This window comes from Oreochromis niloticus, linkage group LG6 (assembly GCF_001858045.2).
Source record: "Oreochromis niloticus isolate F11D_XX linkage group LG6, O_niloticus_UMD_NMBU, whole genome shotgun sequence".
Classification (NCBI taxonomy): domain Eukaryota; kingdom Metazoa; phylum Chordata; class Actinopteri; order Cichliformes; family Cichlidae; genus Oreochromis; species Oreochromis niloticus.
This window is the reverse complement of record NC_031971.2, coordinates 6918966-6935263: the sequence shown is the minus strand read 5'-3', so window position 1 is coordinate 6935263 and position 16298 is coordinate 6918966. Positions and strand designations below refer to the sequence as shown.

The window sequence follows — 16298 nt, the reverse complement described above, 5'->3', positions numbered from 1 at the left end:
AACTGGGGATAAAACACAAAAACATGAAGGAGACTTTCCTGCCCTGGGTTTTTTTTTTTAAACAGACAACCTTAAAATATTCTGCAGTAGAACAAAACTGGAGAAAACCATGAATCAACAAGCGAACATTACCTGATGCTGCTGAATTGAAGCAGAGCAAAGTACAGCTAAGCAGTATGCAATTTTGCATCATTTTAAAAGTTTGCTCAGCATTGAACAGTAATAACGTCCGACAGTGCTGTAAACAACGTTAGACTGGTGGGTAATAAGCAAGAGAATAATGCAGAAAACAGATTTTAGATGGGAAACTCTTCCTCAGAGAGAGAGAGCTCTGCATGAAGTGTGATTTTATCGTGATGGAAGAAAAACAGCCACAGTAAGAGGGAATAAATGACGATGTTTATGTGAAGCGAAATATTGGGGTCTACTTTATATTCCAGCTCTAAAGTCAATGTCGTCTTCACTCATGAAGATTTTTACTGTCCTGGGACAGGAGAGAGGAGTCTCATCAGAGGAGCTATAATTTATAGCTTGCAAAAGTAGAAACAAATAAGTGTTCATTTGAATTCTTGTCTTAGTGATTGAAAATGGTCTCACTTTCTGCCCTTCACTGTTTGTATCTAAGGCTAAAAAACTACCTTATCTAAATTAAAAGTGACTCTAAATATTACATATTTAGTTGTGTGTGTGCATGCACATATTTTATGTATACAGATTTCTTTTCAACTATTATTCATGATATAACAGTGTGCAGACAGGCCCTTTGAGGACATGAGGAGGAAACGGTGATAAAAGGTGTGTGAGGCTGCTACAGGCTGTGGATCCCTCACCAGCTGGAATAAAAAGAGCACAGCTAACAATAACACGTGTACCAGTTGTTCCTGTTCTGTGCTTTTTCCTTCACCCCGAGTACCAACAGGGCCATAAGGCGTGTCAGCCGCACAGGGCTTCAGATTCCCAGCAGTGAGTGAGGAAATAGGAGGAGGCTACAAAGCTCAGAGTAACTTGGGTTAGAGAACCTGGAGCTGGTGGAGTCATAGCTGCCTTTGTTCAACACCATCTTCTCATCTGGCTTGCAGGCCATAACAGCATCCACAGGCGAGGTTAATTCTACAGTGATCATTTCCACTGAGTTCAAGAAGGAGTGAAAGTATTCACTGGGGAACCCGCTCTGGAAGAGAGAAGTCACAGAACAGAAGAAGGGCTTAGAAAGATTGGAAATATACAAGATATTCAACCTGCACTTTAATGGAATCAGTTAAATAGGTAAGCATCAGGTGTTTGGGGTGCTTCACTCATACTTGACTGAATTTGAATTGCTTGGATCATGAAGGTCATAAGTCTGTGACTGGATCAGTGAGTCACTTTGTCTGTCTGGTTACACCTCCCACAGAGTTCACATCTACCTGCAATACTCTGTCTTTTATGGTACATGTTGTGTTGCTCAACTTTTTGCACTGAGCTTATTTTTGCTTTTAGACTCCTTAAACTCTCTGTAGCTTCCTGCTACTTTACAGAGTTTTTTTTCAAATGAATATTTTTAGACATGAACATTAGAGCTTGATGCAGTCTACCTCTGTGGTTATACGGTGAGCCTTGTTCCCAGCAGGCAACAGGTTAACAGAAAATATTGTGAAGTGACTGTTGTTGTTAAATGGTGCTGCATTAATAAAACTGTACTGAACTGAAATAAAATCGTTGTATAATAAACTTCCCCATGAACTTCTCCAGCATCTGATTTTAACACTGTGATGAAGCACTCTACTCTTAACCCTAACCCAGCGCTCCAGCCCCTACCGGTCCATGAGTCACTTGAATTTTACAGTGTTTATTTATCAGAAAAAACAAGTTAAATTAAATAGCTGTCCAGTACCTGTGCAACAGATGGTAGTGATGGTTCAACAGAAACATCCTATACAACAAGCACCTGGTACTCCACTAATTCTTCCCTAAAGCTATCCAGGTCCAACCGCAGCTGCGGCAGACTTTTCCCTAGCTCAATAACTGCAAATGAAAATGAGCAAATTAAGCACAAGTGAGCTGGAGACATAATTGCTTTCTCTATTATTATAGTCTGTAACTTCTGAAGTTGATTATTAAACAACTTCCACCATCAATTAAAAAAAAGAGGATGTACCTGAGTTTGGAGAAAATTGATGCAGTGACTCTGGATCCAACACGGTCAGGCTTTGGAGGATGATGTTGTCGAGGGGGAATGCGGTCATCATCTTTGCGGTCACAGCTACAAAGAAGTCTCTCACTGCCCTGTGACACATGATCAGATCAATGATTACAGGCATTGTATGATGGATTATCAGCCAGTTAGCTCTTAGGAGGTAACTTATTTGGACAACACAATAATTTTAATGCTTACTGGATCATCATTGGAACAGAAGAGGAAAGTTCATCCATGTTGTCCCCCCAGAGGCTTTGTGCAGCTACTCCAAGAAACTGTTCTTTGTCTGGCAACTGTAGGCTGGCATCCATGAACTTCATGTCCTTCAGTGGGACGTCAGCAATAAGGCTGGCAGGGAAAAATCTTCCCATGAATCTTCTCACCAGGCTGGTCATCTCCTTGTGTAGCCAATGGACCATCACTCCTTCAGCCTAGAAACACATGAAGGATTATCAGTTATGAAAATTATGAGAACAGCATTATTTATTATCACAATTATTAAAGTTTATCTTTTGCTGGGCTGGCTGACCTGAAATAACCTTGAACTCTGCCAGTGGCTTCAGAACCTGGAAGAGGAAGAAGAACTTTGTCTTCTTGCTGGTTAAATGCTCTGCCAGCATCTTCACCTTGTCAGGCTTCTCCACATCCTCATACTGGCCTGCTGTGCATCCCACTGGTTGAGCACCCGGTTTATGCCAAAACAAGTCAGCAAGCTGGGCCACCTGGTTGCACAGTATTGGAGTATCTTCAGTCTCTGAGTCTGAACTGCACAAACTCTTTGAAGAGTTCAGCATGTTTGGCACTAAAGTTGAGAACGGTCAAATAAAATAAATAAATAAAATACAATCAGGAAAGAAATTGTTAAATAATGAAAAGCCAGGAAGCTAAAAATGATATCCAATAACAGTCCAATTGTGGAACAGAGGCTCTTTTTTAACTTATGTGCAAGTGTAACATGTAGCATATCAATATGCTTACCTGACGTCAAAGAGCATAAATGCTGCTGAGGATGTGATCAACAGGCTGGCCTAGAGCCCTAATGCCACATCCTGTGGCCAGCTGGACCTCGTCACCCCCTTCTGAGTTTTCGGAGAGAAAACCCTGGCCAATATCACAAACTCCTTTAAATAAAATCATATTTATTTAGAGAGCAATTTTCACTGACGACAGCCACAAATTACTTTATAAGAGAAGTATAAATACAAAATACATACTTTATCTGAGTTTCTGTTTGTGCTTTCATCACACATCAGACCAAAGGGTTGGTTTAGGCACAGTCCAATTCTGGGCAATGGCACCTATCAAAGTGCACAGAAATGAAAACGCCGTTTTTCTACTAACTGTACTGCACTTGCTGCTTACTTGAAATAATAATAATAATAACAACACTAATTAGAATATTTAACGACTTAATCTTAAATACGGGAGGACTCTGTATTAAAAGGGATAGATGGCAACCCTAACTCTTAGAAAACAATATTTTATATACACTCACCTTTCACTATTTGAGCCTTTGTTCTGCCATTTGCCTACTGGCGAGCGATCTCCCAATCCGGGAACATATCCTTCAGGGACATGTAGCTTGTAGCTTGTAGCTTGTAGCTAACAGCATAGCCATCTTTGTCTCGGCATAAACACCATCCTTGGGTCTACCTTCAGCAACATGCCCCAAAATACTGGGTCGTGATCCGTGCTGCACGCATATTTCCTTCTCTTGCTGGTCGTTGCCATTTCTCTTCTGCTTCGTCTTCCTTTGTTCTGATTCCCGCGCTTGACTTCGAGGTGTCACCGTTATTATTGTCCGCCCGCCAACGGAAGCTCAGTTAAGGATGGTTTAGCACTTTTGTTGTCCGGGTGAAATTAGGAGAAATTCTGGAGAATGGTGGCTTTCAGGAAGGGCACCGAAATTCGGGATTCTCTCGGAAAAATCGGGAGGGTTGGCATGTATGATGGCACCTATCAAAGTGCACAGAAATGAAAAAACACAGTTTTTCTACTAACTGCACTGCACTTGCTGCTTACTTGAAATAATAATAATATTAAGAACACCAATTAGAATATTTAACGATTTAATCTTAAAATACGGAAAGACTCTGTATTATAAGGTATGGATGGCAAGCCTAACTCTTAGAAAATAATATTTTATATTAACTCACCCTTCAGTATTCCAGTGCCATTGTTCTGCCATTTGCGTACTGGCGAGCGATCTCCGAATCCGGGAACATATCCTTCATGGACGTGTTGAAAACATCCGCAAACGTGAATGGGATGTTGCTTGTAGCTAACAGCATAGCCATCTTTTTCTCGGCATAAATACAACCCTTAGGTCCCTATTTGGCAACATGACCCAAAATACTGGGCGTGATCGGTGCTGCACGCATATTTCCTTCTCTTGCTGGTCGTTGCCATTTCTCTTCTGCTTCGTCTTACTTTGTTCCGATTCCCGCGCTTGACTTCAAGGTGTCACCGTTATTATTGTCCGCCCGGAAACGGAAGCCCAGTTAAGGATGGTATAGCATTTTTTTGTTTTGTTTTTTAAAGTCTTTGCACAAATTTACAAACTCTCAATGGGAGATAACATTGGTGCAATTACAGCTGAACAAAAAACATAGGAAAAAACAAAACAACAAAAACAAAAAATAAACATTTACAATATAAATGGGCCATATTCTTATGACATTTTCTTTTCTGGCAACACTAACATACGTGAGGCTTACCTGGTACAAAAAAATGAAACACATTCATTAATAGTGTTTCATTATTATTCATTATTAGTTTCAGGAATCTGATTTAACCGTAAAGAGGGTAGCTTTATTTGTTCTTTAGAGTAACATAAATGATTTTGTATCAAGCTCAACAGAAGTAAAGGGATCACATTACAAACTTTGTTATATACTCTAAGGGAACACTGAATGTTAAACTTGGCATTGAAAACACATATTTTGAGAAACTGCCCCTTCTCCTCAAGTAAATCTGTTATAAAGATGTTTTTTTTTCATGCCAATCTTTAATGAATGACTTCCTAGTAATTGTAATGGTCCTGTTATTCCACAAGGTGGAGCCATGGGGCGTGAGGTCATGGGCAAAACCATCTTCCAATAAGATGAGACTTGTTTATGATATTCTGACAGTTTGACAGGCAACTTCCATATATCAAAATCACATTTCAGGAGAAAATCCAACCCTCCCACCTTTTGAAAACATTTTGGGGATATGGAGTCAGGTTTTGAGAGGAAGGCTTTTATCCAATTTATTTTAAATACTCCAGCCATTGATTGAAGTGATTGATTGGAGTTCATCTTTTTAATACTTTGCGGGGTAATGTATCATGAATAACCTGGATAAACCATCTTTGAGACACCCTCTGATTTTCATAATAAATTGCATCCAAAAATTGTAATATCTCTCATTAACCAATGATTTAGTGTTTTGGACATACCATCAGTTTTATCTTTTAGCTTTTTTTGACTTTTGATATCTTTTTTAAATAGATGCCTAAATATTTAACTTCACTTTTCACGGGAATTGTCCTCATGCTTTTTTCCAACAATCATAAAGTGAACATTTCTTTAGATTCAGGTACAAGTCTGAAGCTTTAGAAAAAACTGAAATTCCACTCAAAGCTTTATCAAGCATTGATTAATCCTTCAAAATATTACTGTGTCATCAGCGAACTGACGTCTTTTCAGTTCAGTATCAAATATATTTATTCCTCACCACCAAGTGTGGTTCAATTTCTTACTCTTAAAACCCCCAAATTACTGTCCAAAATATACAGAATGCTTTCTAAAATAGATGAATCAATATCACTTCCTATTGCAAAATGGGAAGCGGATTTATCAGTTAACTTTGACCAAAACTTCTGGTCTCAGATTTGCTTAAAAACTTTTCATCTAATTAGATATCCCAGTCTTCAATTAATTCAATACAAAATACTACATAGAGTGCACTATACAGGTCATCGGATGTTCAAGATGGGCTTTACATCTACCAACAACTGCTCACACTGCCAAACCAATTCACCGGACAATTATATCCACGCACTTTGGTTCTGTCCACCAGTTCAGAAGTTTTGGCGTGAGATATGTGAAGACTTATCAAAGTGTCTGAAATGTAACATTCCAACTTCGCCTTTAGTGTGTTTGTTGGGCAGCTTAGATAATGTCACTCCGGAAAAGAATATAGCCCATATGGTTTTCACTGCCCTATGCATAGCCAAGAAAACAGTCCTCATGAACTGGAAAAATAAAATAATCTTAATTCTAACCAATATAGAAATTATCTATTAGATCACATTAGTCTTGATACAGCCTCTGCCACCACATCAGATCAATTTCTCTGGGCTCCTTTGATCAGCTCCATCACCTAGTGGGGGTGGGGGTCTTAGTTTGGTCCCACCTTCACTGTTGTGATTGGTGTGGGGGTAGGGACAGGCTTAGGGCATCGGGGGTTCTCCGGGAGCATCTTCCTTGGGGGCTCAACCCGGGGTAGCAGTCATGGCCAATTGGGGGCTCTGTTGGCTCTTAGGTGACGGTTTCCTCGTGGCTGAGTGCAGCAGGGCTAGGGAGGGTCTGTGCTGACGGACGTGGGTTACTGACCTGGTAGCCTGGCTGCCCCTGGGTGGGTCCGGGATGGGCGTGAGGTTCTGGGGGCACTCCGTCTCTGGGCTGGGGCCCTGGCCGGGCCTCAGGGGCTTGGGTCCTGGTTGGTGTGTTGCCGGGGTTGTGGGCGGGTGGGTGTGTGGGGCCCAGTCCTGGCGCAGGGTGCCGCCTGTGCATCGAACCACCTGGGGGGCTCTTCAACTGGTGGGGGAGGTTGTCACATCCTGCAGGAGCCTTCCTCTCTTCAGGAACTCTCTCTGCAGGAGGGGGAGATACAGGAGAGGTGGAGGAAGATCTCAGCCTGGGCGTCTATTGTCTTGTGTAGTCTGGAAGATGAGTGGATGATGGGGTGGGTGCAGTTTTCTCTGTGGTGGGGTCAGGTGGACTGTCCCGGGCTCTGTGGGGCCGGGAGGCGCTGCTCCACTGGGCCCCGGTCTGGATGGGCCTGGGCCCCCTTTCCCTGGCGGGTTGCAGAGTATGGGGGTGCCTACTGGGGTCAGCGGGGGAGCTGACCCCAGGGAGGGGTCACTTGCCCCTCCCTTCCTTCCCTCCCCATCTCCAGCTGCCTCCCTGTTCCCGCTCCACCACAATCACCCACACATGCAGGGCCTTGGGGTAGGGGTGTGTCACCAGGGTGCAGAGGAGACATCCCCCCCCTCTGTCCCCTTCTGGCTGCCTCTGCCTCAATTTTATCCCACAACTTAGACATTCACATTACTCACACTCTCATTACACATACATATAGGATCTTGGGGGTGGGCACGCTACACGGATTCCAATCACCATCAGGGTGTACACCTCACCCCTGGCGTCGCTGCCCACCTCTCAATTTTAAATACACGTAGACATTGAGGGCTATCAGGAGGGGCTATACGCTTACCTGCTGCTCTGGCAGGTAGCTCCATGCCCTCCTGGGTTTTAAATGCACCTTAGAACACACATACATCAACACTACATATGAGCGGGTGGAGGGAGGTTTGGAGTCTTCCTACACCCCCGTTCTCTGCGGCCTGCTGGAGCGGGGGGCTAGGAGGAGGAGTTGGCCGTCCGACTGGGGTCTGGAATGTGGGGCCTCCCTGCTGCTGCGGAGTCGGGGCGGTCTGCTTCTCCCCACCGCAGGGAAAAGGGTAACACCACCTGGGTCTGGGCGCAGTTTCCCCCTCCAGGGGCAAGGGTACCTAGACCCGGGGCTTAGAGTACGCTTGGGGAGTGTGATTGTGTGTACAGTGTCTCTCTATGTCTGTCTCCACATTGGGTGAGTGTTGAGAGCATGAGGGTGGGAATAGATGTTTGTATCTGTGTGTGCCTGTTTGTCTGTGTCTATATGTCAGGTTGGGTATCAGACCCCACCTCTCTGGGGACATCTCAGGCCCTCCAAGGTTTGGAGGCCCATCTCCCCCCACCACTTCCCCTGCCGGTGGCAGACGCCCTCAGACATCGGTGCATTGGTGGTTCTTTGTGTCCGGGGGTGGGCGCCCGGGTACCCACCGGCTCACTCCTTGGCGACTGCTTATCGGGGCATGGAGCCTGGGGCTCGCTCGGGCCACTTCGGGGATGGGGTGCCCTCGGCCTCTCGGCCCGGGGCTCGGTCACTCAGGCACAGCTGGCTGCCGGCGGAGCTCATGGGCACGTCACTGCAACCCCCCCTGGCTTCTGCTCCGCGGCTGCTGAGTGACCCCTCATCTGGGACTCTCCTCGGCTCTTTCTGGGATAGTGGCGCGGCTGCCCCTCTGTTGGTCTTCCTTGGTCTCTTGTGTTCTGGGGGCCTCTGGACGTCTGGAGTTTTGATCTCCTCCATACCTGCTTCATGCCCTGGAGGTCGGGGCAGTGCCCCCCCACACCCTCTAGCAGATCATTACATGAAGGAACCTTTTAAAAACAAGCGCGTTCATGCTCACAGGTGTACACACGGGTGATCACACACACAAATTACACCCTTTTGGGCTCCTACCTCAAAGCACACTGTGCGCTGTCGATCTCACGTGCTGCACAATAATGTTTAATATTTAGTATTTACTGTCATATTCCCATAGATCATTGTGATCTTGTTATTACTCTTGTCTTCTTCTGCTTGCTTTCTTTTTCTTTCTCAACAGGTGATCCAGGTGATCGATATATATATATATATTTTTTTTTGTCTGCTTATTCTGTTGGTTTTTGTTTTTTGCCCTTTTCCCTGTCCCTCTTCTCAGGTTTTTTTTTTTCTTTTTTTTTCTTTCCCTCTTTCTTTCTCCCCTTTCTTTTCAAGTCTGTCCCGTATTCAGCAAGCGAAAATAAAATAAACAATAAAAGGTGAATCAGATGGACCATTACGGCAAGGCTGGGATGGTCCATTTGGTAAAGTAAATCCGTTGAGCATCTTTCTTCGCCTTTAGACAATAATTCTGATGGCAAAAGAACCAAACGGGACAGGTTAAAAAAAAAAAAAAAAAAAATATATATATATATATATTTATTCCTTCAAGGTCTATGAATGCCTATCACCGTTTCACATGTATTCTCATTTTCTTTCTCTGTCAGGCCTGAGGTCCCATCTTCTGTGGTACCGTGCACTCTCCAGACAGCTCTCCTTCAGTTCTTTGTTTTCCTTCATCAGCGACTCCATCTTTGTCCTTAGCTTGTCAATTTCCTCTTTGTTTTCTTTGGTTGCCTTTGTGTTTGCTTCGATGCTTCATTCGAAGGGTCTTGTTAAGTGAATCAAATCTTTCCTCACATCTTTTTGTGAAGGCTAGCAAGACTTCATATATATTCTCATTGCCCACCTGCTTCCCGGTAGTTTTTGCTTCTCAGTTTTTTGGGATTGGGACTTGGTAACGGAGTGTGGTCGCCCATCTCTTCTATATCTTCATCCTCACATGCTTCTTCCATTGCAGTGAGGTTGTAGTCGTTGTTGGAAAGGCTGTTAGCTTAGGAGAAATGGAGGAAAATGGAGGACTTTGTGTTGGAGGCAACTGTGAGTTCACGCACTGAAAATCTATTTGTGGCCTAAGATGTTTAATCTGTCCAAAAAAGTTGAAAAGCAATTTCTCAGTCTTTGTTTTCTGTTTGTGAAATGTTGTGCTCATGTGCAAGACCCAGCAGAAACACTGAAAAGCACCACAATAAACCAACTCTGCCAACCACACAGTTGTTTCAGGTCACCATGAACAGCTCACATTGTAAATCACAAAGAGCAAGTATATTATACTGTAGATTACACTCACTGTGACAGGATGGCTTGAAGGAAGTAATTACACTCTGCTTCATTTGGTTACAGCTCAGATTAAGGGACAACACATGGACAGATGGAAAAAATGTCTGAAAATATTTACTATTAGAAAACATTTATTACAGAAGTTTCTGTTTGGCAAACTTCAAAGGGGGCTTAACAAAAGCTTGATTTTGTTACACGACAGATAACTAACTATTTGGGAGGGTGCAATGGCTGCCCCTAAGCTTTCAGTAGAATATTAGCTCTGATTTCTAATTAAACTACAAACTGAGATAGAGCATATATGATTTTATCTCAGGGGCTTGACAGTGATTTGATTTATTCACACACTCACAGTGTATTCAATTTCAAAGATCATGGAGTATTTCTTTAGGGCTGGTCTGGAGATGTCAACAGACTTTAGGTGACAGGAAGTGCTGCAAGAACTGAGAAACACAGTATTAATCTCTTTTTGGTGCACATGATGACAGATGTGATTCATGTATTGTGAGTATTATGTGTTGAGGATTTCTCTTTGTGACTGAGATCCTTACTGGTGGCAAGATTTATATTGAGCATGCATCATGCATGTAGTGTCATCAGATACGTATGTGCTGTTCCACAAACATGTGATTTTTTTTTATTGTAGTCAGTGTTTTATTTCTCCAAACAGTCACACAGAAAAAAGCCAGTTGGCTACAGATAAACGTAGAATAAACCGAGGACGGAACAACAGAAACAGAAGTGTTTCACATCCTGCCTCAGTTTGTCAAACTAAAAGCAGTGATGATGTAATCCACACTCCTACTGTGTATACTAAGTACCACTTAAACTTACTGTGTTTTAATTTACGTTCTTACCATTCATCCATTTTCTTCTACTTGTACAATTTAGCATTGCAGGGGTGAAAGCTAGAGTCAGCTTGCACAGGTCGAGGGTAAGGTGCACCCTGAACGAGTCACCAATCTAGCAGAGGGCTCATTCAGGTATGGTTATCATCAGTGGAAATGATAATAATCACTCCTCCATCCCTATTAACCTGTGGGAGTCAGGGCAGAGGAGCACAGAGAGTGAGAGGGGAGAGACCTCTGCTGGAGAGGTGAGTCAAGGATTTCACAGGATGGAGTCATTTGTGATGCAGACAGTCTGATTAGAATTTAATGGAACTCAATATGGATATGAAATATGAAACATTTCAGTCATGGTACAACTTGAGCTCTTATTTAGGAGAGTCAAGATTAGAAAGTGGAGAGAGCAAAGAGAAATAGTCAAATTAGCCTGACTCACATATTTTTGAGGGATCTATTTTAATATGACTTCAATTCAAGTCATTTAGTGATATTTTTCAGGGCTTTAAATTGCAACCATTTTAGTCACATGTGCCCAAAATGTAATCTGTGTAACTTCAAAATATTTGGAGCAACAAATTACTGTGGTGTGTGAGCAAAAGTCATGACATTAGCCTCTATGTTGTATCAGTTATCAATTCAGTATGTTTGAATGTATCTTGAAGGGTCAGGCAGAAGGAGAGGCTGAGGGAGAAAAAGGTCAGCAGGCAAGTTTAAGTCATAGAGAGCAAGGAGAGACAGAAGAGCTGCAGCAAATGGATCAAGAGGCAGAGGAAGATCAAGTTATTAGAGAGAGAGGAGTAGGCCAAGAGAGGGAAAATGATGAAGCAGCTGCAGCAACTCATTCTACTACAGGGTTTGATTGGTGACAAAGACACAGGGCCCAGACAGCTGAAGCTGAAGAGCTATCCAGATGACTGTTTTGGTACACAGAAGCGAGCATTTCACCGCAGCTGGTTTGAAAAGCACAACTGGTTAGAATATTCAGTCAGTCAGTGGCTGTGTCCCAATTCAGGGTCTGCACGCTTGAAGTACGCATTTCAAGTGCGAGTACGTCACCGCCACGCAACGACGGCTGTCCCAATTCAAAGTGTACTTCAAATGCATACTCCAAATGCGCCGTAGATTTCCTCAAATATCAAGCGTGGTCCGGTGCACGCTTCGTGGCCCCATATATCCCACAATCCATAGCGCGGCGGTGGGTGTGGATAATTTTGCCGCAAAATACGGCAGAAGGGAGCGGCCGAAGAGTGAACTGTCAAAAGTAAGTACTGAATATTATGTCACTTATTTATGTGCGAATGTTTAAGAACATTAAAACATTACTGTTGGCCACATGTCGGCAAAGTTATGTGACATTAGTGATGTTTGTACTTTCAGCGTCAGCTTGGTTTTAAAGCCTCTACTTCTAAATATGTATATAGTTGACCTTAATCTTACAGAGAATGTGATGATTTTATGGATAATTAAAGTCAGTCATATATCCACAAACACAACAAGCTGAAAGTCAGTGATACTGCTCGGTTTGCAGTCCTGAATATGACGGCACAAGCAGGATTCACTGCACTGTTAATGTTAGCTATGTTATATTGCTGCCTCTGTTCGGTGGTGTCGAGCCAAACGGACTTTAACGTGTGTTTGAACGAGCTGACGGTTCACTCGTTAAGCTGAAAGAAAGATGCTTTAATCACAGGAGTCACACATGTGTCCACTGGACCATCTGGGAACTCTTCTTGTTTAGCACTCGTAATAACACAAACACTAAATCCTCCTTCTCTTGTGCTGTTTTGTAGCAGTGTGTACACCTGAGACTGTCACCTGTCTGTCTGTCCTGCACTCTCTCTCTTTTTCTTTCTCTCTGATTGTGGAATAAAAGTATGAACATGTATTTATAAGTTACACTTGTGTTTGAATCCTGCAGCTTATCACACATTTGATTTCCATGTGTGACAACTGCAAGTGTCCAGAGTGAGGACAGACTGAGGGACCCACTGCTGCACATCATCTGTGAGGCTTTGCACCCCTGATGATCCACCAGGACAAACTCAGCAGTGTGTGAGGAAGAGGAGGAGGAAGAGCCAGCAGCAGCTGACAGATGGAGAGAATAGACAGACTGTTCCCTGTTTGTGAAGGACTGCTAGGAAAGTTTAACATAACTAATTGTCTGTCCTGAATCAATCTTATTAGGTAATGTTCAAATAATTTGATCATTCCAGTGTTTTCAGTGTGGGAGAAAGTACTCAGGGCCTTCAAGTTACACACTATGAAAGGCAGCAACAAGTTTAATATTCAGAAACCTAAAGTATGTATCAGCAGCAGAATGGAGCTAAAAATAAATGTTTGTTTCAGTTCTATGAAGCTTTGAGTATTTTGGATCAGTAGCACTGCTGTGTTTGTTGCATCATATTGCTGTAATTGTTTATATGCTTTATATATTCTGAGCTAAGTTGATCTATAGTGTTACATCACATTCTATAAGGATGTTATGTGTTTGTATACTTTCTGCCCAGTTTGACCCATTTAGCAGAAGTCAGCCTGTTTAAGGCTCTGATATCTATTCTGTATGACTTAAAGCAGTTATGACATGCTCTGATTTTCTCACCCAATAAAGGAATATTTCATATATCAGTCTACTCTTCATTCTATCAGAAACAGTTATCACAGCTCGTACATTTTCTTTTTACACATATATGTAAGCATTGAGCCAAATTTAGTAATGCCAACATATTAAATAACAATGTTTGTCTCTTATATATAATACATCTGTATATACACTGTCAGAGATACTTGTCTTTGAGTGAAGATTTAAGGTGATAGGAAATATAAATAACTGCTACTTGCATCTTTGACCCAGAGTTCAAGCTCATATATATATATATATATATATATATATATATATATATACAGGGAGTGCAGAATTATTAGGCAAGTTGTATTTTTGAGGAATAATTTTATTATTGAACAACAACCATGTTCTCAATGAACCCAAAAAACTCATTAATATCAAAGCTGAATGTTTTTGGAAGTAGTTTTTAGTTTGTTTTTAGTTTTAGCTATTTTAGGGGATATCTGTGTGTGCAGGTGACTATTACTGTGCATAATTATTAGGCAACTTAACACAAAACAAATATATACCCATTTCAATTATTTATTTTTACCAGTGAAACCAATATAACATCTCCACATTCACAAATATACATTTCTGACATTCAAAAACAAAACAAAAACAAATCAGCGACCAATATAGCCACCTTCTTTGCAAGGACACTCAAAAGCCTGCCATCCATGGATTCTGTCAGTGTTTGATCTGTTCACCATCAACATTGCGTGCAGCAGCAACCACAGCCTCCCAGACACTGTTCAGAGAGGTGTACTGTTTTCCCTCCTTGTAAATCTCACATTTGATGATGGACCACAGGTTCTCAATGGGGTTCAGATCAGGTGAACAAGGAGGCCATGTCATTAGTTTTTCTTCTTTTATACCCTTTCTTGCCAGCCACGCTGTGGAGTACTTGGACGCGTGTGATGGAGCATTGTCCTGCATGAAAATCATGTTTTTCTTGAAGGATGCAGACTTCTTCCTGTACCACTGCTTGAAGAAGGTGTCTTCCAGAAACTGGCAGTAGGACTGGGAGTTGAGCTTGACTCCATCCTCAACCCGAAAAGGCCCCACAAGCTCATCTTTGATGATACCAGCCCAAACCAGTACTCCACCTCCACCTTGCTGGCGTCCGAGTCGGACTGGAGCTCTCTGCCCTTTACCAATCCAGCCACGGGCCCATCCATCTGGCCCATCAAGACTCACTCTCATTTCATCAGTCCATAAAACCTTAGAAAAATCAGTCTTGAGATATTTCTTGGCCCAGTCTTGACGTTTCAGCTTGTGTGTCTTGTTCAGTGGTGGTCGTCTTTCAGCCTTTCTTACCTTGGCCATGTCTCTGAGTATTGCACACCTTGTGCTTTTGGCACTCCAGTGATGTTGCAGCTCTGAAATATGGCCAAACTGGTGGCAAGTGGCATCTTGGCAGCTGCACGCTTGACTTTTCTCAGTTCATGGGCAGTTATTTTGCGCCTGGTTTTTTCACACGCTTCTTGCGACCCTGTTGACTATTTTGAATGAAACGCTTGATTGTTCGATGATCACGCTTCAGAAGCTTTGCAATTTTAAGACTGCTGCATCCCTCTGCAAGACATCTCACTATTTTTGACTTTTCTGAGCCTGTCAAGTCCTTCTTTTGACCCATTTTGCCAAAGGAAAGGAAGTTGCCTAATAATTATGCACACCTGATATAGGGTGTTGATGTCATTAGACCACACCCCTTCTCATTACAGTGATGCACATCACCTAATATGCTTAATTGGTAGCAGGCTTTCGAGCCTATACAGCTTGGAGTAAGACAACATGCATGAAGAGGATGATGTGGACAAAATACTCATTTGCCTAATAATTCTGCACTCCCTGTATATATATATGATAATCTTACAATACATATATATTGTCCATATTATATTAACATTACCACAGTGAGATGACTTTAGTCTCATGAACAACATTAGCTAATTATTATTTACTAACTAATCTTGAAATGACTGTTCAGTACAGAAATGAAGCCCAACAATCATGTTTTACAGTCCCGTGGTCTCAACTAATCAAAGTGATGTCATGACAAAAATGAATGACCAACAAAACATTTTTTCTCCATACGGTGCGTACTATAAGTACGAGAAGTGCGGAAGTGAGAGGTTTGTGAAATGGGACGGTCTAGCCTTCGTCGTGCTGCTCAGGTAGCCTAGCAACCATGATACTAACCGCGAGAAACGTTTCATACAGCATTGTTTGACAAAAATGAAGGAGAAAAAATGTTTTGTTGGTCATTCATTTTTGTCATGACACAACTTTGATTAGTGAGTATCTGAGCTGAGACCACGGGACTGTAAAACATGATAGTTGGGCTTCATTTCTGTACTGAACAGTCAGTTTAAGATTAGTTAGTAAATAACAATTAGCTAATGTTGTTCATGAGATTAAAATCATCTCACTGTGGTAATGTTAATATAATATGGCCAATATTATAGTATGTCAGATTATTGTGATATACATTATATACACACATGGTACTGTTAAGGGTTCAGATATTGAGGAGGAATCCAAATAATAACCACTGATCTGGCCTGGTGCAGTTAGACGAAATTTTAATGTACACACATGTGGAGTCCAACACTGTGCAGATTCGGTGTTGAACTGTCTTACAATAGTCAGAACAAAGACTTTATAGGTTTCTGTTGCCAGGCAGATCCAGTGCAGCATACGTCAATCCAACACCACAAACGTTCAGTTAACTTTGAACACAGTTTAAAAGAACATTGTCTTCGGCTCGACCCCAGGTGCTTCCTGTCACCATCCTGCCCAGGCTTATCTTCTGGAACATCAGGCCACGTTCTGCACAAACTGTCACTCATGCAGGCACAATTTTGCAGTTGCA

General features: G+C 42.3%; 1 long non-coding RNA gene across 2 annotated transcripts; it reads right to left on the bottom strand.

Annotated features, from left to right (window-relative positions):
• Positions 1-530: 530 nt before the first annotated feature.
• On the bottom strand, positions 531-4651 carry LOC109202561 (uncharacterized). 2 transcript variants are annotated; one of them, XR_002062483.2, is made up of 8 exons: positions 4333-4651; positions 3672-4132; positions 3391-3474; positions 3155-3297; positions 2706-2978; positions 2375-2607; positions 2138-2265; positions 531-1171 (listed from the first exon to the last, which is right to left on the bottom strand). It is a non-coding gene; the product is annotated as an uncharacterized LOC109202561 (long non-coding RNA). The 2 variants fall into 2 exon arrangements; XR_002062486.2 differs by having other exon boundaries at positions 2706-2898.
• Between the last annotated feature and the right edge of the window lie 11647 nt (positions 4652-16298).